Source organism: Anolis carolinensis, chromosome 3 (assembly GCF_035594765.1).
Source record: "Anolis carolinensis isolate JA03-04 chromosome 3, rAnoCar3.1.pri, whole genome shotgun sequence".
NCBI classification, from domain to species: Eukaryota; Metazoa; Chordata; class Lepidosauria; order Squamata; family Dactyloidae; genus Anolis; species Anolis carolinensis.
Window position 1 is genome coordinate 3,075,009 of NC_085843.1, and position 22,632 is coordinate 3,097,640.

Below are 22,632 nucleotides of genomic sequence, written 5' to 3' on the forward strand. Positions count from 1 at the left end.
AACATTCTCGCATTTCCAACCAGCACGATCGGCTGCCCTTCTTATTGTATGTCATCAAGTCATTTCTGACTCATGGTAAACCTATCCCAGGGTTTCCTTGGCCAGGTTCATTCAGACAGGGTTTGCCTTTGCCTTCCTCTAAGGCTTTTTGTTCATGTCAGGATCGACTTGAGAAACTGCAAGTCACTTCTGGTGTGAGAGAATTGGCTGTCTGCAAGGACGTAGCCCAGGGGAAACCCAGATGTTGTGATTTATTTATTTATTTATTTACAGTATTTATATTCCGCCCTTCTTTCTCACCCCGAAGGGGACTCAGGGCGGATTACAATGAACACATATATGGCAAACATTCAATGCCAACAGACAAACAACATACATTAGACAGACTCAGAGGCATTTTTAACATTTTTCCAGCTTCACGATTCCGGCCACAGGGGGAGCTGTTGCTTCACTGTCCAGAAGTGGCTGTACTTCCTCATTCCTTTCCTCATGTTTTGCTGGCAGTTTTATGGTGTTGTAAATTAGCCTCCCGCATAAAGCGTCCCTAAATTTCCCTAATTGACAGGTGCAATTGTCTTTCGGGGCTGCATAGGTCAACAGCAAGCCGGGGCTATTAATGGTCGGAGGCTTAACCCGACCCGGGCTTCGAACTCATGACCTCTCGGTCAGTAGTGATTTATAGCAGCTGGTTACTAGCCAGCTGCGCCACAGCCCAGCCCCGGTTTTACCATCCTTGTGGGAGGCTTCTCTCATGTCCCTGCATGGAACTAGAGCTGACAGATGGGACCTCTGGATTCGAAACACCAACCTTTCGGTCAACAGTCTTGCTGGCACAAGGATTTAACCCACTGCACCACTGGGAGCTCCTAATATAATAATAATAACAACAATAACAACAATAAGAATAAAGGTACAGGAAAATGAGCATGCAAAGACAAGGTGAAAGAACTTGCAAAACGACAACTCCTGGGACTCCATTGTTAGTGTGTTTTGTTGTATAGTGTGAAATGTTAGATCAATTGTATGCTGTTGGATTGTGCATCTGTGTTCCAGCAAGCTTTCCAGCAGCGCAGGAGTTAATTACATGCCAGCCCTGATTGATAGCTTGCAGGGCCAATGGGTCAAGACTTCCGTTTCAACTGCATGGACGGAACATTTGTCATGAACTATGGAATGTGGGATGTGCCTGTGAACACTGATTAGAGACTTGGCTTGGTGAACGGATGTGCCATGCTTTTCCCTTGCTGGGGAACATGTGCCCGGAGAGCGATGGTGTTTGGAGTTGTATATAGTCTTGTAAATAAAGCCTAGTACCGCTGGGATCAGCAGTAAATCTACGACTGAGGTGTTGTTTGTCAGTGCTACTTTTGCCGGCTGCTAAAGTGATCTGACTGATGAGGAGAAGGTCATCAACAAGTCAGGGCGATGGTCATTTCTCATCTCTCCACCTGCTCCTTGCTCCTGCCCTGCATGCCACCCTGACATCCATAATATTGAGCCACAATTGATTGTCACACTGGATTCATTCTGCAGTGTAGATGCACATTCGAATGAATGTAGTTTGCTCCTTTTAAACTGCCATTTATTTATTTATTTACAGTATTTACAGTTCAGCCATGGCTGAACGCAGGAACCATAGAACTTGCAGTTTTCCAAGGTTGTTTGCCTTTTCTGCCTCACCAAACTACAACTCCCAGGATGCCATAGCCTTAATTGTTAAATGTTAATTAATTATTGTTAAATGTTAATTAATTATTAGGTTGAACTATCTGCCCATCCAACTATAGGATTTTCTGCCACTACTATTGTGCACTTTATGGACTACTTTGACTGAGAATCTACCTCTCCCATTTTGATATATTCTGCACTTTGGCCCAGATCCTTGTTTTAGTCTCCTGTTTTTAATACTTTATGCTGTATGTTGATTACTATGATGGTTTTATTGATATTGATGTTTTACTGTTGGAATAGTTGTTTTATCGTTTTATTGTTGTATGTTTCGGGCTTTGTCCCCATGTAAGCCGCTCCGAGTCCCCACTGGGGAGGTGGGGCGGGGTATAAAAATAAAGTTGTTGTTATTATTATTATTATTATTATTATTATTATTATTATTATTATTATTATTATTATGTCCTGTTAGCTTAGGTGGGGTCAAACTGCATTCATTCGACAGTGTAGATACAGTCTGAAAAGTTCTGGTTTTCATCGTAATAGGGTGTTGGCACCCAGCACTGATGAACTTTGCATATCAATCAGGATGCAAAAGTGGGAAATAATAATAACAATAGCAATAATAAACCCACCCAAGGCTAAATCCCACACTTACACAGCTTAACGGAGGTCCCTCTACACTACCATAGAATGCAGTTTGAAACTTCGTCATATGGTCAGTATAGAAGCATAGTATATCCAAAAGTATAAAAGTATATCCAACGTTCTACAATTCCCATTTATTATATATATATATATATATATATATATATATATATATATATCCCCTTCTCCCGCTCTTGTCAGCGCAAATGAAAAATCCCTCTTGTCTCTCGGAAGACTTGAAAATTGGTCTGATTTCCAAGAGAATAAATGAATCCTTTGTTTGTGAGGAATGGAACAAGCTGCTGCAGCAAACAGCTGGAAGCAACGTCGTGTCAGTTTTAGTTTAATACCTGAATAGCTGTCATCTTGATAAATGAGTTTACATGAGTTCTTTAAAGGATGGTTGGAGAGTGGGAAGTTCTTTTTGTTATCTAGGTAAATTAATTTGTTTCAATAAGATGCACAAAACATTGTGAGGCAGTGAGATTTCAAAGGCTTGAAGTTTGCCTTCTTGATTTTGATTTAATTGCTGTTACAATCTGTGCCCAAAGTAATGCTTGCATCTTTGTAGATTAGCTAATGAAGGATTGGAGAGATTTTGCACAACTAGGATGGAGCATTCTTGTTTTTGGAATTTCTCATGTTCATAGAATCCTAGAATCCTAAAGTTGGAAGAGACCTGGTGGGCCATCTAGTCCAACCCCATTCTGACAAGAAGCAAAGCACCCCTGACAGATGGCCATCCAGCCTCTGTTTCAAAGCCTCCAAAGAAGGAGCCTTCACCACACTCTGGGGCAGAGAGTTCCACTGCTGAACAGCTCTCTCTCACAGTGAGGAAGTTCTTCCTCATGTTCAGGTGGAATCTCCTTTCTTGTAGTTTAAAGCCATTGTTCTGCGTCCTAGTCTCCAGGGCAGCAGAAAGGAAGCTTGCTCCCTCCTCCCTATGACTTCCCCTCAGCTCTTTCAGCCGCTCCTCATAGGGCTTGTTCTCCAGACCCTTGATCCTTTGGGTCTCCTTCTTCTGGACACATTCCAGCTTAGAGTCAACATTTCATAGAATCATAGAATCATAGAATCATAGAATAGTAGAGTTGGAAGAGACCTCATGGGCCATCTAGTCCAACCCCATTCTGCCAAGAAGCAGGAAACCTCCCTTCAATTGCAGTTCCCAGAATGGGACACAGTGTGATTCCAGTTGTGGTCTGGCCAAGGCAGAATAGTATGACTTCCGTGGATCTAGACCAGGGGTCCCCAAACTTTTTAAACAGGGGGCCAGTTCATGATCCTTCGGACCGTTGGAGGGCCGGACTATAGTGGGCCGAGCAATAATAATAATAATAAATAATAATAATAACAATAATAACAACAACAATAAAAAGAGGGTTGAAAGAGACCTCTTGGGCCATTTAGTCCAACCCCCTTCAGCCTTGTGCATCAAAAGCACAAGCAAAGCATCCCTGACAGAAGGCCACCCAGCCTCAATGTTAATAATAATTATTATTATTATTATTATTATTATTATTATTATTATTATTATTATTCTCAATTAAAAGACAAAGTATGGATTGTCGATGTTGCAATCCCAGGGGACAGCAAGATTGTGGAGAAACAATTGGAAAAGCTAACACAATATGAGGAATTAAAGATCGAACTGCAAAGACTGGCACAAGCCAATCAAGGTGGTCCCAGTGGTGATCGGCACACTGGCTGCAGTGCCTAAAGACCTTGGCCTGCACTTAAACACAATCGGCACTGACAAAATTACCATCTGTCAGCTGAAGAAGGCCACCTAATTTGGATCTGCCCGCATTATTCACCAATACATTATACAGTCCTAGACACTTGGGAAGTGTCCAGCGTGTGATCCAATACAACGGCCAGCAGAATGTCTGCTGTGGACTCATCTTGTTGCGTTTCAAATAATAATAATAATAATTGACAAAATTACGATCTGCCAACTGCAAAAGGCCACCCTACTGGGATCTGCACGCATCATCCGAAAATACATCACACAGTCCTAGATGCTTGGGAAGTGTTCGACTTGTGATTTTGTGAAACGAAATCCTGCATATCTATCTTGTTTGCTGTGTCATAATAATAATAATAATAATAATAATAATAATAATAATAATAATAATAACAACAACAACAACAATAATGGCTGTAAGAGAAGAAGAGACCCCTTAGGTCATTTAGCCCAACCCCCTTCTGCCCTTGTGCCATGGGGGGCCGGATAAATGGCTTCGATGGGCCGCATCCGGCCCCCGGGCCTTAGTTTGGGGACCCCTGATCTAGACACTAGATTCTTATTGATGCAGACCAAACATCCCATTGGCTTTTTGAGCTATCGCATCATATTCCTGGCTCATATTCGCCTTCCTCCCAATGAGGATTCCAAGATCTTTTCCCCACATCCTGCTGTGGAGCCAGGCATCGTCCTCCGTTCTGTCTCTTTGCATTTCATTTTTTCTTCCTAAGTGGAGTCTCTTGCATTTGTCCCTGTTGAGGTTCATTGTGTTAGTTTTGGCCAACCATCTGTCTCATCTGTTAATCTCATTTTGGATTCTGCTCTTGTCTTCTGGAGTGTTGGTGTTGTCTGCAAACGTGGTGATCCTGCCTTCTAGACCTTCATCTAATTCATTAATAAAGCTGTGGAACAGAACCGGGCCCAGGAGGGAACCCTGTGAATGGCACTCCACCCATCACTTCTTTCCAAGATGAAGAAAAGGGAGAATCATCCTTTCAGAAAGAAATCACGGAAATGGTTAAACAGTAGCTCTCGAAAGCTTTAGGTGCTCTTACTGCCTATGACAGGGAAAACCAGCTGATCCCTAATCCATCTAAAACACAGAAAGGATGATGCAAGATGTGTATATATATATATCACTTTTCTCAGTGGATTTATTATGATTTTTCAGCCTTTCCACCACTATCTTCTTTTGCTGTATTGAAACAATCCTTTTAAGAAAGAAAAATGTGAAACTGAGCAGGAGGCATTGAAGATCTCCTCCTTACTTCTGTCCTATTTTTATTTTGTTTTTACTATTTGCTTTGGTGTGGGAGAGGATTTTTTTTGGGGGGGGGGGCGGTTTAGTGATGGGTTTTTTAAAAAAATGATCCGTAATCATTTGGTCTCTGTACTTAAATTTTATGATGAGCTCCTGACACTCAGACTTTTATGCATGACATGTTTTTATAGGAGAGAGACCCCTAATAAAGATTATTAAAAGGAGCCCCGATGGCAAAGTGCGTTAAATCGATCTATCTGCCCATTCTATAATAGCCCCATTGTTGATGTGTTGCCATTATTATACCGCACTTTATTGTCCATTTCAACTGTGAAATTACCCTTCCCCATTTCGGAACATTCTGCACTTTGCCCGGGATCTAGGAATTAGTCCCCTGTTTTTAACACTGTATGCTCCGTGTGATTTTAATGATTATTTTTTACTGATGAGGATGTTTTTATTGGGATAATTGTGTTATTGCTCTGTTATTGTTATTTGATTGTTGTATCGGGCAAGGCCCCATGTAAGCCGCGTCGAGTCCCTTCGGGGACATGGGGCGGGGTATAAAAATAAAGTTATTATTATTATTATTATTATTATTATTATTATTATTATTATTAAAGCACTGAGCTGCAGACTGAAATGAACCAGGTTCAAGCCCCGGGAGCGGCGTGAGCGGCCGCTATTAGCTCCAGCTCCTGCCAACCTAGCAGTTCGAAAACATGCCAATGTGAGTAGATCAATAGGTACCGCTCTGGCGGAAAGGTAACGGCGCTCCATGCAGTCATGCCAGTGGCCACATGACCTTGCCGCCCTATATGAGAGCCATGCGTGAGTTGGGGCCTTTTACCCTAGCACTCAAGACATGGCTCTTTACTAGAGCTTTTAATCTATTTTAATATTTTAATATTTTTTAATCAATATTTGTATGGATGTATTTTTATCCTTTACAATTTTATCTTGTAAATCGCCTAGAGCAGGGGTCCCCAAACTAAGGCCCGGGGGCCGGATGCGGCCCTCCAAGGTCATTGAGCTGGCCCCTGTCCTAAACTTTAGACTTAGAGTTGACCTAAATCTACCTGGTCTTTGGAGGTCTTTTTGCTTACCTATGGTCTTATGAGATCGTCCAGATAGTCTTTGAAGGTCTCTGTGCTTAGCTATGGCCTTATGAGACCATTTAGATGGCTTTTGGAGGTCACTTTCCTTACCTATGGTCCTATGAGACCGTCTAGATGGTCTTTGAGAGTCCCTTTCCTTCTCTATGGTTTTATGAGATTGTCTAGATGGCCTTTGAGGGTCCCTTTCCTTATGTATGGTCTTCTGATGGCCTGATGAGATCATCTAGATGGCCTTTGAGGGTCCCTTTCCTTACCTATTGTCTTATGAGACCGTCTAGATGGTCTTTGGAGGTCTCTTTGCTTACCTATAGTCTTATGAGATAGAATAGATCAGGGGTCCCCAAACTAAGGCCCATGGGCCAGATGCAGCCCTCCAAGGTCATTGACCTGGCCTTTGTCCTAAACTTTAGACTTCGGGTTGAACTAAGTCTGAAATTACTTGAAGGCACACAACAACAACAATCTTAGTTTTCGACTATTTCATCATAGTCCGGCCCCCTAACAGTCTGAGGGACTGTGAATCGGCCCTCCACCTAAAAGGTTTGAGGACCCCTGGCCTAGAGCATCGTGGATGGAGGGCGATTAATAAGTAATTAAATGATGATGATGATGATGATGATGATGATGATGATGATGAGGTGTCTACGGGCAACACCGGCTCTTCGGCATAGAAATGGAGATGAGCACCAACCCCCAGAGTCGGTCACGACTGGACTTAACGTCAGGGGAAAACCTTTACCTTTACCTAAACATACAAAAAAAAAAAAAAACACACAGAAAGGATGATTCCGGATGACTCAATGAAGTAATGGATCCATCCTAGAAATCTGCATTCCCTCCCTTTGCCGAGCTTAACTCGTCTTGAGCGAGAGCGTGTCCTCTTTCTCAATGAAGCCCTGATTCATTTGCTTGCCACCGTGCAAATACCACTAATGTTTGCTTTGGGAAGTTACGACACACAAGAGACTCCTCTTTGATATCCCTCGCAAGCAAGAAGGGTCTCTGGAAGGGGTGAGCTGGGACTGCAGGAGGGAATCTGGGCACCGTTGGGCTATTTCTCTCTCATTCCCCACAAGCCGTGAGCGGGGAGGTTGCTTTCCTTGGGCCGAGAGACACACCTGTCTTGCCTGCAATTGCTCCACAAAATCACAGACAAAAGCCTTTTCCTCTCTGCCTGGTTTGCCTTTGTTTGCAGTCGGCTTGTGCATTTGTATAGAATTGCTATCCGTTTCGGTTTGTTCCAATCGTAAGGTCCTCGTTTGGATAAGTGAGACTCTACTGTAGTTCAATATGCAGTAATGCTATGTAGTAATTACTGTATTTACAAATGTAGCACCAAAGTATCACCATGTATTGAAAACATTGACTACAAAAACACTGACTACTAGAAGGCAGACTGCGTCGGATAATACAGAACGTATTAATACAGACACATCTGTTTCGACAGGCTTTTGAGTTCTGTTGTTGATATTTTAAAAGGTGCTTTTAGGATGTTTTTAAGATGTTTTTTAAAGATGTTTTTAAGATGTTTTTTAAATTGTTGATTTTAGCCGGTTCTTGTAAGCCGCTCCGAGCCCTAGGGGAGTGGCGGCATATAAGTTTGAAAAATAGATAGATAGATAGATAGATAGATAGATAGAACGTTGGATAAGCGAATGTTGGATAAGCAAGACTCTACTATAGTTAGTAAACAAAGAATTCCAAGTCCTGAGCAACTCATGGAAAATGAAAGGAATAACCAGCAGAGGAGACAAGAGCATAGAAATAACTATTAGGATGTGCTTGTTTTACACCAAAGGAAGCAGAAATCTTAAGCTCAAGACCCGTCCAGGAAAGTGAGTATCTTTTCCGATCTGCAAAACATCTGGCATACTTACAGTTGCTTCTCAGCCTCCTGCAGCTGCCTTGTAGTAGTAACTGGAGCTCAGTTTAGCTCCTTCTAGTACGGACAGGGAGGAACCAAGCCCAGCCTTGCCCCTAAATGCACACACACACACAGAGCCAGCTCCCTCCCCTTTCCCACCTAGTTTGGAGCATTTTCATTAGTCTAAAACGATCCATGCTCAGCAAGGTAAAGGTCCTGGAACTGCTTTGGTTGCTGTGGTTTTCAGCCCAAAAGCTCCCACAAGGGACCGCTGACAAACAGACTAAGTTTGCAAATGGTCATGGCAGCTGGGCCTCAGTTTCGTGGGTATTATTTATTTATTTACATTATTTATATTCCGTCCTTCTTTTTCAGGGCGGATCACAATGTACATATACATGGCAAACATTCAATGCCATTAGACATACAGACAGAGACAGAGACAAAGACACAGAGGCTATTTAACATTCTTCAGCTTCCGGCTTCATGAGGGTATGCTCGATTCCAGCCACAGGGGGAGCTGCTGCTTCATCATCCACTGTGACACCGAGTCCTTGATGCATTGCTTCCTCATTCCTTTCTGCACGCTGCCGGACAATTTTTATGGTGCTGTAAATTAGTTAAATTAGCCTCCTCGCATAGGTAAGGTAAAGGTAAAGGTTAAGGAGAGCCGGCATTGTCCGTAGACACCTCCAAGGTCATGCGGCCACTGGCATGACTGCATGGAGCTCCGTTACCTTCCCGCCGGGGCAGTACCTATTGATCTACTCACATTGTCCGTAGACACCTCCAAGGTCACATGGCAGGCATGACTGCATGGAGTGCCATTACCTTCCCTATTACCTATTGATCTACTCACATTTGCATGTTTTCAAACTGCTAGATTGGCAGAAGCTGGAGCTAACAGTGGGCGCTCATTCCGCTTCCCGGATTTGAACCTGGGACTTTTCAGTCTGCAAGTTCAGCAGCTCAGCGCTTTAACACACTGAGCCACCAGAGCTCCCCACATAAGCGGTACCTAAATTTTCCTACTTCATAGATGCAACTGTCTTTCGGCTTGCTTAGGTCAACAATGAGCTGGGCTATTTTTAATGGTCGGGCACTCAATCCGATGCGGATTTATTTAGCTGCAACTAAAAAAGCCAAACGCGATGCTAGGCTGCATCAACAGGAGTATTGTGTCCAGATCAAGGGAAGTCTTACCACTCCATCCCATTCATTAAATACTACTGAGCCACCCACTTAAGAAACCACAACCTACTGTGTTCATCACATGACACAGGCTTCAAGTGTACCTGAATGGGGATTGGAAGCCTTGTCTAAACCTTTCTCGCCCTGATTATCTTGGGGTTAAAAAAGGATTGCAAAGGCTTATCTTTTCAGAAGCTTTCTAAACTGGTTGGCAAGTGACTTTTTTGCGTATTAGCCGGATAGAGATGGGCGAAATGGTCAATTCTGTCATATGATGACAGAATCTGTTTCCCTAAGCCACCCCTCATAGGTGCCAAAATCAGAAGGTTTCAAAATGGGAAGAGGTGTTGTGGCACCCTAACAGGGCGACAAAAGTTTAGACTGGGCTTCCAATCGCCATTCAGACATGGGAACAATCAGAAATGACTGGAAAGAGCCCAACAATTTATTTATTGATTTGCCACACATACCCCATCCTTCTCACCCTGAAGGGGACTCAGAGTGGCTTTACAAAGGCAACGATTCGATGCCACACATATAGTAAAGGAAAGGGTTTTCCCTTGACATTAAATCTAGTCATGTCCAACTCTGGGGGTTGGTGCTCATCTCCATTTCTAAGCCGAAGAGCCGGCATTGTCCGTAGACACCTCCTAGGTCATGTGGCCATAGGCATGACTGCATGGAGTACTGTTACCATACTGTTGAAGCAGTACCTATTGATCTACTCACATTTGCATGTTTTCGAACTGCTAGGTTGGAAGAAGCTGGGGCTAACAGTGGGAGCTCACCCCGTTTCCCGGATTCAAACCGCCGACCTTTTGGTCAGCAAGTTCAACAGCTCAGCAGTTTAACTTGCTAAGCCACTGGCCACACATTAAATATTGGTAAACAAACAACACATTAAAAACCAAACAGTTAAAAAGATATCAACATTAAAACATCCATTAAAATCACACAATCCAAATCCACAATCCATACTCCAGGGCCATTCGATTTGTCATTGTGTTATTTATGTCGGCGAGGAGGGGTCAGGGTGCGTGCTGGGTGGGTTTCTCCAAACTCCATCAATCATCTTCTCCAGCACCCTGATAAATTGGTTGCAATCATCTGCCACACCAATTCCTCTCTTCAATGTCAGACTCAAACACATCTGTAGTCTGAAGTCCAAACATTTATTTCAATATCTATAATACATATTTACAAAGCATAGCAAAAGCCATCACTCTGAGCTGGCATTCTCTTTACAGCCTCTTTGCTCGGCAAGCACCAGCTCAACACACTCAGAGATAAGAAAAAAACACATTCCTCAGTCCGAAGGAAGTCCCTGACCTCCAAGGCCGGAAATCATGCCTGATAGGTCATAGCAGGCTGTCAGTCAAAACTAGCCTGCTGTTAACTGTTTCATTGCTGAAACATACACTCTTGCAAAACAGCAGAAACACTTGATTTACATTTCATACACATACAACCATAATCCAACAATTTAGTAATTTCTTATTGCACTGTTCAAATTTACTGACCAAAGGCTTGGTCCCAAAAGGTCAGGAGGGTCCTGAAGGTCTAATCTAACTGAGGAGGAAGTTCCATAGAAGAAGGGCCACCACTGAGAAGGCCCTGTGTCTCATCCCCACCAACCGCACCTGAGATGGGGGTGGGATCGAGAGCAGGGCCTCCCTCGACGATCTTAGTCTCCGAGGTGGATCATAGAGTGAGATCCCTTCGGATAGGTAAGCTGGGCTGGAACCTTTGGGGCTTTAGCAGACAGGCAGCCAGTGGGGCTGACATCACAGAGGGGTTGTGTGCTCCCCGTACCCCACTCCAATGAGCAGCCTGGCTGCTGCATGTTGGACCACTTGAAGCTTCTGAACAGTCTCCAAAGGCAGCTCCATGTAGAGTGCATTGCAGTAGTCTATTCAGGATGTAACAAGAGGGTGGACTACCAAGTCTGACTTCCCAAGGTATGGCCACAAATGGCACACAAATTTTAATTGTGCAACAGTGTGATCCATTAGAGAGAGAGAGACTTCATTCTCTGCACCTGGAAGATTCTGAGGAACCTGAGCACAAGGACACTATGTAATGACGGACTATTATGTTATGAGAGATACATTAGGTTTTTTTTTTAATGGAGTTATTTGTTGCGTCTCAGGTTAGCTTCACCTTGCTAAAATACACCAGGCAGTACACAGGTTATAGCCTTCTGTAGTTTATTGGAAATAGAGGAAAAGATAGTTCTTAAAAGGCAAAAGTTCAGTTCCAAAAGATAGTTGCAAAACAAGGCTGTAAGAAATAATCCAAAGAAACACTTGGCATGAAACGAAGTCCTTTCAGTACATGACAAAGTCCCATGAGCAAGAAAACATCAAGGCTACAAGACAACCCAGGAAAGCAGAACTTGCTTCTTGATTCAAAGAGAAGTTGCTTTGACAAAGATTCCTCTCTCAACAGACATGAAGGCATTCCTTTGGCCTTTGGCCTCTCTCTTATTTGCTATTCTAAGACTTCTGTGAACCCCCCTGAATTCCAAGCGGCTGGCCCGATCCAGAATATCGTCAAGGCCAAACTGCTCGTTAGTGTTATCAGGCTGGGAGCTGCTCTCCCTTCCTGCTTCTTGCACCTGGGAAACATCAGCATCAACAACACCATTTCCTCCCGTGGGAAAGCCTCCCTGTTCCTGCACCTGAATCCCATAATTCCCATCAGAGTCATCTTGAAACTCATCCTGAACCTGAATCCCTTCATCTTGAACCTGTATCCCAAAATCCTCATCAGAGTCACTCTGAGGCTGTCACAACATCATTAATTCTCAAGCTTTCACACATGTACATGTAGCTCCAATCCGTTCTCTTCTCCTCCTTGATCCGCCACCACAAGAGTGGCTTCTGGCCACTGAAACTTTAATGGAGGAAGCAAATCAGCCAGCTTACCACTGAGGTGACCTACTTCTCCTGCCCTCCTCCTCCTGTGCAGGAATGCCGGGCCTGAATAATGTAGATGGAGAGGGCATTCTCCATCGCTCTCGGGGCTTATCCTGAAAGCGGGGTCAGGGGAACAGCCTCAGAGAGTCCGCACCATGTGCTCAGCCTTTCTGTCTTAAGAAACGGGCTGTTTGGGACATAGTAAGAGGTGTGCTACCAAGGGAGCCTCCAGTGGCGCAGTGTGTTAAAGCACTGAGCTGCTGAACTTGCAGATCAAAAGGTGCCAGGTTCAAATCCGGAGAGTGGAGTGAGCGGCCGCTGTTAGCTCCAGCTTCTGCCAACCTAGCAGTTCGAAAACATGCAAATGTGAGTAGATCAATAGTAGATCAATTGCTCTGGTGGAAAGGTAATGGTGCTCCATGCAGTCATGCCAGCCACATGACCTTGGAGGTGTCTACGGACAACGCTGGCTCTTCAGCTTAGAAATGGAGATGAGCACCAACCCTCAGAGTCAGACACGACTGGACTTAACTTCAGGGGAAAACCTTTACCTACCCTACTGAGATCTGTGTCTCCCTGCAAATCTTGGCTGCCAGCTAAACAGACATTTAAAAGGAATGGGTCAGTCCTGGAACTCACAAAGATCCGACTCCTCAAGCACTCTCCCCTGCAAACTGGTAAAACTCTTTGAGGAAGGAGGATGGAAGGCGGCTAAGGGAGGGAACGCTAACCCATGGTGTTGGATATCATCCTGGACTACACAAGTCTCTATTAGCTATGTAGTGGATAGGCTAGAATGATGGAAACCTCTCTCTATATTCCAAGCATGCCTAGATAGGCCTTTGCTGATTTCCCTCTATTGATTTCCTGTTTACATCCACTCCCCTCACCTTGTTGTTTTAGCAATGTGATCCTTCAGGGATGAGGTAACTTCCTCTATCTAGATTGGAATGTTTATTGCCCCAAAAGGCTCGGACCATGCGGCCAGTAGCCATATCTCTTCCTCCTTTGTCTTCGCTCTAAGGAGGACACATTTTGCCACTCTCCTGGCAAAATGTAGCTATTTAGATATGTTTGTTATTTTTCACCTTCTTACCATCCTTAGATGCTAGCTTAGAGAGCTAGTTAGCTTCAAAATTTTTCTATCCACAATGGATTTCTTTTTTACCTCAATAAATGTTTTTTGAACTTTCAAGGAGACTTTGCAATCCTTTGCCATCCTCAGGAACAAAGGCTTTCCCAAACTCACCTCACGTGTTTCTGCTGCTTATGAATCGTGGTTCTGCCACTCTGCTGTATTTTTGAGGAATCACCCCCGAAAGAGGGTTATTTTTGAGTCTAACTGCTCATAGATTCCCAACACATGGCATCCCCTGTTGTGACTCAGCCACAGCATAGCCAGAGTGAGGATGAAGAAGGGGATTCTGGGTTTCAGATACAAGAGCCAGATGAGTCAGACGATGGGATGCAGGATGAATTTCAGGATGATGGCATGGGAATGCAAATACAGGCTGATTCAGAGGCTCAAGAAATGCAGTTTGAGCAGAATGAACTATTGACTCCACAAGTCATTGATAACAGCCAGAATGACATTCCCATGGGAATTATGGTTCAGGCGTGAGCTAACGAGGACCTTGAATTATCTAGGGTGGACCGGTTGTTATGGAAGGGAGTTCAGCCTCGTAGGAGTGTGAGATTGGCGGGGAAGAAAGAGGCCTCCACAGGAAAGAGGAATGCATTTCTGGGGTGCTTTTAAAAGTGTGTGTTTGCCGTTAGATTTTTGTCAAAGCAAATCCTCACTTCATCTGTGTGGATGTTCTTGCGTCCTGCTTAAGAAAAGATTATTGTTCCTGGATCTTTGAAATCTTTGGGCCTTGGTACTTTGGGATTTATTGGTTACTGTTTTGGCTTATGGACTTGTGGATTATTATGGCTCATGGACTAATGGATTTTTATTGACTTTTTATTGCCTGCTTTGATTTATATCTGCTTTTGCTCAATAAAACTACAAAAGACTTTCTCCTGTGTCTGACTGGGTGTCTATAGCAAGGTGAACTATTCTGAGGTGCGACATCTGCCACCCACCAGCTCCAGGCCGATTGCCCTGGTGCTGGACTCCACGCTCGTTTTTCATCATTAATTGGTGTTGCGTGCACATTTCCCGTTCTCCTCGCCATCAACTGCGAGAGCAATTTAGGAAGCTTAACAGATGTAACATTACATAAATGGATGCTCCCAATCATAAATCCCAAACCAGCCTGGCAGACACAAAAGCTGCCAAATTAGAAACATAAAATGGGTCTTGGAGGCGGATTCTGGAAGAAGTCGCCGGCAAAGCACGGGCTGGATCCAAAATCATCTCCTGCCTGTGGAAGCAAGAACTCTCTTCCCAAAAGGGCCTCTGGATGATTTGGGGGACAGGAGTGTCAGGGCCCTTCCACACAGCCCTATAACCCAGAATATCAAGGCAGACAATCCAATCTAGCCATACCATACCTTGTAGACATGGTTAGGATGAGCTTAAATCTCCAGCCTTGAGAAGCCAGAGAAAAGAATTCAGTGAAGTGGATTCAAGGAAACAATTTTCTTCCCCAAAAGTCAAACTCATCATTTGTTCACTCACTTTTCAGGCTAAAGGACCATGGAAGCACTTTTCATTTCTGCATCTTTAGAAGTGCTTCACTGGCTACCTGCTGACCTCCAAGTGCTGAGCTTTGTGTTTCTTCCTTACATTAAGAGGCTTATTATCAAACTATTTCCCCTCGCTTTCCTTCGGGATGGCTGCCCTCTCCCTTTCTGCAGGAACATGATGTTCCTTCCCTTCTTCGTTCTTCTCTCTGGAGGAGACATTCTGCGCTTCCCCGGATTAGAAATGCCTTATCAGGGGAAAATGGAAAGATAAGAGAGGGAAACCCAAGCAGGGAGTCGAGAGTTTGCTCTTATATTTTGGTACTGGTGTGTGCAGTTCTGACTATCATGGGATTTTCTTGGCAGAATTTGTTCAGAGAGGGGTTGCCATTGCTTTCCTCTCGGGTTGAGCGAGTGCAACTTGCTCTAAGTTTCCATATCTGTGTGGAGATTTTGCAACTTGTTCCCCAGCATTTCTAGTCCAGTTTCTAAATCATTTGTTGGGAATCTATGAGTGGTTAGACTAAAAAATAACCCTCTTTCGAAGGTCATTCTGCAGAGTGGCAGAAGCACACTTCGTAAACAGCAGAAACGTACGTGTGGTGAGGTTGGAGAAGCCTTTGTTTCTTAGGATGGCAAAGGATTGCAAAGTCTCCTTAAAAGTTCAAAAGGAATTTATTGAGGTAAAAAGAAATCCATTGTAGATAGAAAGGATTTGGAGCTAACTAGCCCTCTAGGCTAGCACTAAGGAAGGTAAGTAGGTAAAAATAACAAATATCTAAATAGCTACATTTTGCCAGGAGAGTTAGCAAAATGTGTCCAATCCATCTTAGGTAGAAGACAAAAGAGGAAGTACGGCTGCTGACCGCATGGTCCAAGCCTTTGGGGCAATTAACATTCCAGTCTAGATAGAGGAAGTTGCCTCATCCCTGAAGGGTTCACGTTACTATATCAACAAGGTGGGGAGTGGTTGTAAACAGGAAAGAAGAGAGAAACCATCAAAGGCCTTTCTAGGCATGCATGGAATAGAGAGAGAGGTTTCCCTCATTCTAACCTATTCACTACATAACTGAGACTTGTGTAGTCCAGGATGATATCCAACACCATTATACTAAGCTGGGTCTCTCTTAAATTTGAGTTGGGTTTTGTTTCTCCATGGGTTTTTTTGCTATGGCTGTGAGCCACAGTTTTAATCTTGCTGTCCATTTACAAATTTGTTGCTTGTGACATAGAAATTGCCACACAGCGAAGTGTCAGTCATGCTACGGTTTGATGATGCGTGCAGACCAGCAGAAGATTCGTCCTTTATGCATTAAAAGAAGAGGAAGACAATGCAAAACCCAACCTTTACTCTTGCCCTTGGATGACGTGCCTTATATTGGAATGTATTTTCATTATGTTTCTATGTCGGTTTTAATTTTAATAATTCTATTGTATGCCTTTGTTTTATGTCCAAAGCACTGCACAAGTGCTGTTGTAAGTTGCCTTGTGTCCCTCGCAAGGTAGAGGAAGGAGGGATATAAATATGGTAAATAAATAAATAATACAGCAGAGTCCATGGAAAAAACAGCAACTAAAACACAAACCTTCTAGTAAGAATACAGGCACAGTTCTGTTGCTGTATCAAACTCACATATGATTCTTGCATTTGATTCATGCCATGCTTTCCATCAGAAAGTCTGTCTTCTCCCAATGTCAAATGGGCTGCAAGCCAGGAGCTTATGCCAAGTAAGCTCAAAGGCAAACATTCAGTAAGCCCAAAGACATACAACAAACTCTCCCCCACGATACCCCTTCGGAAGTGTCCCAAAACTGGTTGTCCTTAATTACGTACTCCAATTACTCAGCCTGTGGATGGTAATCAACTCGGGTGAGTCTTTTTCTCATAGCACACACATACAGTAGTGATCCCACAGGAATTTAGCCATGTACCTTAATGAGTCAGTCCTTGCAATTTTGCCAAAAGAAAACCTGCATGACATTAAGACATGTCTTCCTAAAGGACGATATTTCTGCTCTTGGTCCCTGATAATTAAGAAAGCAAAACTGGCAAAAGGTGCCTTTCTTACAAAATTACTGCCTTGTTTTCAATCCTTTACAGACCTGCAGGCCTTCCTTCTCCCATCCTTCCTTTCCCCAGGCCTAGAATAATGTTATGGAATAGTTCAAGTCCTGGATGATTGATGGGATTTCTACTCCAGATCTTTTTTCTCCCGCTGTCTTGAAGATGAGGATCAACGGAGCTACTAGAGCAGGGGTCCTCAAACTTTTTAAGTGGTGGGCCGGTTCATGGTCCCTCAGATTGTTGAGGGGCCGAATTATCATTTGAAAAAAAAAAAAGCAAATTCCTATGCTCACTGCACATGTCTTATTTGTAGTGCAAAAAACAAAACAAAACTCCAGCAACAATTACTTATTTATTTATTACATTTCTACCCCACCCTCTCTCACCCTGAAGGGGGGGTGAGAGCAGCTTACAAGTTGTATGTACATACAATATATTATATTATTAGCATAGCACAATATTAGCATTATATATTACTGGGCCATTGAGTCCAACCCCCTTCTGCCTTTGTGCACTGAAAGCACAAGCAAAGAATTCCTGACAGATGGCCACCCAGACTCAATGTTAATAACAATAAGTACAATTATATATATTGGGCCATTGAGTCCAACCCCCTTCTGCCTTTGTGCACTGAAAGCACAAGCAAAGAATTCCTGACAGATGGCCACCCAGACTCAATGTTAATAATAATAACATAATAATAAAAAATGTGCCGTGCCAAAAGATCTCAGCCGGCATTTGGAAACAATAGACATTGACAAAATTACGATCTGCCAACTGCAGAAGGCCACCCTACTGGGATCTGCATGCATCATCCAAAAATACATCACACAGTCCTAGACACTTGGGAAGTGTTCGACTTGTGATTTTGTGAAACGAAATCCAGCAGATCTATCTTGTTTGCTGTGTCATACTTATAATAAAAAAGCGGGTTGAAAGAGATCCTTAGTCCAACCCCCTTCTGCCTCTTTGCACCAAAAGCACAAGCAAAGCATCCCTGACAGATGGCCACCCAGCCTCAATGTTAATAATCACAATAATAATACTACTACTACTACTAATAATAATAATAATAATAATAATAATAATAATAATAATAATAATAAAAGGGTTGTAAGAGAAGAAGAGACCCCTTGGATCTTTTAGCCCAACCCCCTTCTGCCCTTGTGCCATGGGGGCCGGATAAATGGCTTCAATGGGCCGCATCCGGCCCCCGGGCCTTAGTTTGGGGACCCCTGGTCTAGAGGATAAATAATGGGGGACGTAACAAAAAGCATGTAACAGTTACTCTCCGAAAGCACATCAGCCCCTTCCTCATCCTCTGAGCACTTAAAAAGCTCATCCAATGCTTACCAGGCTACAGAGCTGTAGTTTTACAAGGTCTTCAGCCTTCACTGCCTCACCAATCTACAATTCTCATGACTCCATAGCATTGGTTAAAGTGGGACCAAACTACGTTCAGTCTACAGTGATGCAACCCCAGAGTCCTAATCCCACTCTATGCTTTTATCCCAGAGAGAGACAGATTTATTGTTGTTACGTGCCTTCAAGTGAAGTCTTTTGGTGCCCCTATCTTAACGTTTTCCTGACAATATTAATTCAGAGGCAGGGTTGTTGTATGTTTTCCAGGCTGTATGGCCATCTTCCATGAGTATTCTCTCCTGACGTTTCACCCACATCTATGGCAGGCATCCTCAGATGTGGGCGAAACGTCAGGAGAGAATACTTCTGGAACATGGCCATACATCCCGGAAAACATACAACAACCCTGTGATCCCAGCCATGAAAACCTTCAACAACACAAATTCAGAGGCAGTTTGTCATTGTCTTCCTCTAAGACTATTATTACTATTATTAGTAGTAATATTATTATTAGTAGTAGTAATATTACACGTAATATTACTAATATTACAATATAATGATATAGTACAATATAGTAATATATAATGCTTATATTGTACTATGCTTATATATATATATATATATATATATATATATATATATATATATGTGTGTGTGTGTGTGTATATATATATATATATATATATATATATATATATATATATATATGTAATGTGCATAATTAGGACCGAGTTAACAACAAAACCACTGGGCCAAATCACACCAAATTTGGCCACAATACTCATCACTTTCCAAGGAGTGACCATCAAAAAGAAAGAAAAGAAAAGAAAGCAAACAAGCAAGCAAAGACAAGGCCAGAAAAATCCCATTGTTACCCAACTTAAATATCATTGAATACCCTTGCAGCTTCAAAGCCTCACTGCTTCATACCTCGGGGACTCCATTGTTGGCCAAATTGAATAGCCTTGCAGCTTCTAAGCCTGGCTGCTTCATACCTAGGGGACTCCATTGTTGGCCAACTTGAATACCATTGAATAGCCTTGCAGCTTCAAAGCCTGCCTGCGTCATACATCGGCTACTCCATTGTTGGTCAACTTGAATACCATTGAGTAGCCTTGCAGCTTTAAAGCCTGGCTGCTTCATACCTAGGGGACTCCATTGTTGGCCAACTTGAATACCATTGAATAGCCTTGCAGCTTCAAAGCCTGCCTGCGTCATACATCGGCTACTCCATTGTTGGTCAACTTGAATACCATTGAATAGCCTTGCAGCTTTAAAGCCTGGCTGCTTCATACCTAGGGGACTCCATTGTTGGCCAACTTGAATACCATTGAATAGCCTTGCAGCTTCAAAGCCTGCCTGCGTCATACATCGGCTACTCCATTGTTGGTCAACTTGAATACCATTGAATAGCCTTGCAGCTTTAAAGCCTGGCTGCTTCATACCTAGGGGACTCCATTGTTGGCCAACTTGAATACCATTGAATAGCCTTGCAGCTTCAAAGCCTGCCTGCGTCATACATCGGCTACTCCATTGTTGGTCAACTTGAATACCATTGAATAGCCTTGCAGCTTTAAAGCCTGGCTGCTTCATACCTAGGGGACTCCATTGTTGGCCAACTTGAATACCATTGAATAGCCTTGCAGCTTCAAAGCCTGCCTGCGTCATACATCGGCTACTCCATTGTTGGTCAACTTGAATACCATTGAATAGCCTTGCAGCTTTAAAGCCTGGCTGCTTCATACCTAGGGGACTCCATTGTTGGCCAACTTGAATACCATTGAATAGCCTTGCAGCTTCAAAGCCTGCCTGCGTCATACATCGGCTACTCCATTGTTGGTCAACTTGAATACCATTGAATAGCCTTGCAGCTTTAAAGCCTGGCTGCTTCATACCTAGGGGACTCCATTGTTGGCCAACTTGAATACCATTGAATAGCCTTGCAGCTTCAAAGCCTGCCTGCGTCATACATCGGCTACTCCATTGTTGGTCAACTTGAATACCATTGAATAGCCTTGCAGCTTTAAAGCCTGGCTGCTTCATACCTAGGGGACTCCATTGTTGGCCAACTTGAATACCATTGAATAGCCTTGCAGCTTCAAAGCCTGCCTGCGTCATACATCGGCTACTCCATTGTTGGTCAACTTGAATACCATTGAATAGCCTTGCAGCTTTAAAGCCTGGCTGCTTCATACCTAGGGGACTCCATTGTTGGCCAACTTGAATACCATTGAGTAGCCTTGCAGCTTCAAAGCCTGCCTGCGTCATACATCGGCTACTCCATTGTTGGTCAACTTGAATACCATTGAATAGCCTTGCAGCTTTAAAGCCTGGCTGCTTCATACCTAGGGGGATCCTTTGTAGGCCATGAAGAAAACCCCACTTAGGACTATGCCACAGCAATGCGTGGCCGGGCACAGCTAGTATTGTATAACTTATAAGCCGCCCTTCAGGGTGAGTTGGGTGAGACACAAATGTCGCAAATAAATAAATAAGACTGAGTGAGTGTAATCCTGCGAGTCAGTACTGCAAATGAAGATTCAAACCTTGGGGTTGTTGTATGTATTCCGGGCTGTATGGCCATGTTCCAGAAGCATTCTCTCCTGATGTTTCGCCCACATCTATGGCAGGCATCCTCAGAGGTTGTGAGGCATGGAGAAACTAGGCAAGGAAGGTTAATATATATATATGTGGAGAGTCCAGGGTGTGAGAAGATTTCTTTGTCAGTTGGAGGCCAGCGTGAATGTTGCAGTTAATCACTTTAATTAGCATTGGAAAGGTTTGTCTCTTGCCTGGGGGGCATCCTTTGTTCAGAGTCATTAGCCGTCCCTGGAGCTCCTCTGCCCTCAGAGTGTTGCTTCCCATCTACTGTTCTGATTTTTGAGTTTTTTAATACTGGGAGCCAGATTTTATTCATTTTCATGGTTTCCTCCTTTCTGTTGAAGTTGTCCACATGCTTCTTGTGGATTTCAATGGATTCAAACCTTGTTCCCGCATAGCCCACTATTCAGATCCATACCGGGTCTTTCCAAAATAATACCAGAAGCAGCAACCGAGCTGTGGTGCAGGCGGGAGAGCAAGCCAGCTGCAACCAGCTGCAATGAATCACTCTGACCAGGAGGTCATGAGTTCGAGGCCCTCTCGGAGCCTATGTTTGTCTTGTCTTTGTTCTATGTTAAAAGGCATTGAATGTTTGCCTATATGTGTAATGTGATCCGCCCTGAGTGAGAAAGAAGGGCGGAATACAAATGCTGTAAATAAAGAAATAAATAAACCAACTCAGTAATAGCAAACCAATCCTCAGTCTAAAGGAATCTCAATCCTCTAAAACCCATCTCAAGATATAGTATAAAGTAGAAATAATTTTTTTAAAATCCCCGCCCAATGCAGATCCTTTTATGTCTCTCAAATTTACACTTGATGTGTGGGGAAAAGGCACACAATGGACTTTTTTGCCCAAATGAACGGATTAAAATGTGCGAGGCGGAGATATTGCTCCACCTGGAAGGATGCCCTTGTTTCCAACTGACCTCAATGGGATTTCGCTGACCACTTGGCACGCTTTATCACCATCTCTCCATGTTGTTTTGGGCTGGCTGTGAGCCTTCCAGGTGTTTTGGACTCCAACTCCCACCATTCCTAACAGCCTCGGGCCCCTTCCTTTTCGCCCTCAGCCGCTTAAGCGGCTGAGGGCGAAAAGGAAGGGGCCCGAGGCTGTTAGGAATGGTGGGAGTTGGAGTCCAAAACACCTGGAAAGCCCAAGTTTGCCTATGCCTGACCTATACAGATCAACCAGCAAGAACTGCAAAATCAGACTGTTTCCTAATATTTTTGCATACACTGCCATCTAGAGAGCAAGCATCATATTATTTACAAAGAATGCCCTCCAGGCAAGAGACAAACCTTTCCAATGCTAATTAAGGTGATTAACTGCAACATTCACGCTGACTTCCAACTGACAAAGAACTCTTCTCACACCCTGGACTCTGCACAGATATATATTAACCTTCCTTGCTTAGTTTCTCCATACCTCACAACAGGGATCCCCAAACTAAGGCCCGGGGGCCGGATTATTATTATTATTATTATTATTATTATTATTATTATTATTATTATTATTAACATTGAGGCTGGCTGGCCATCTGTCAGGGGTGCTTTGCTT

General features: G+C 43.4%; 1 protein-coding gene across 3 annotated transcripts in view; it reads right to left on the minus strand.

Moving 5' to 3' along the window:
- The window catches only part of slco2b1 (solute carrier organic anion transporter family member 2B1), a 233,146-nt gene that overhangs the window by 155,769 nt on the left and 54,745 nt on the right, over positions 1–22,632 (minus strand). The window contains exon 1 of one of the 3 annotated variants that reach the window (XM_062974409.1): positions 8,320–8,338. The exons of the other annotated variants lie outside the window; for them this stretch is intronic. The gene's annotated coding sequence lies outside the window, so the exon portion shown is untranslated. Of the gene's footprint in view, positions 1–8,319; positions 8,339–22,632 lie in introns of those variants that run through there. 3 annotated transcript variants of the gene reach the window in all.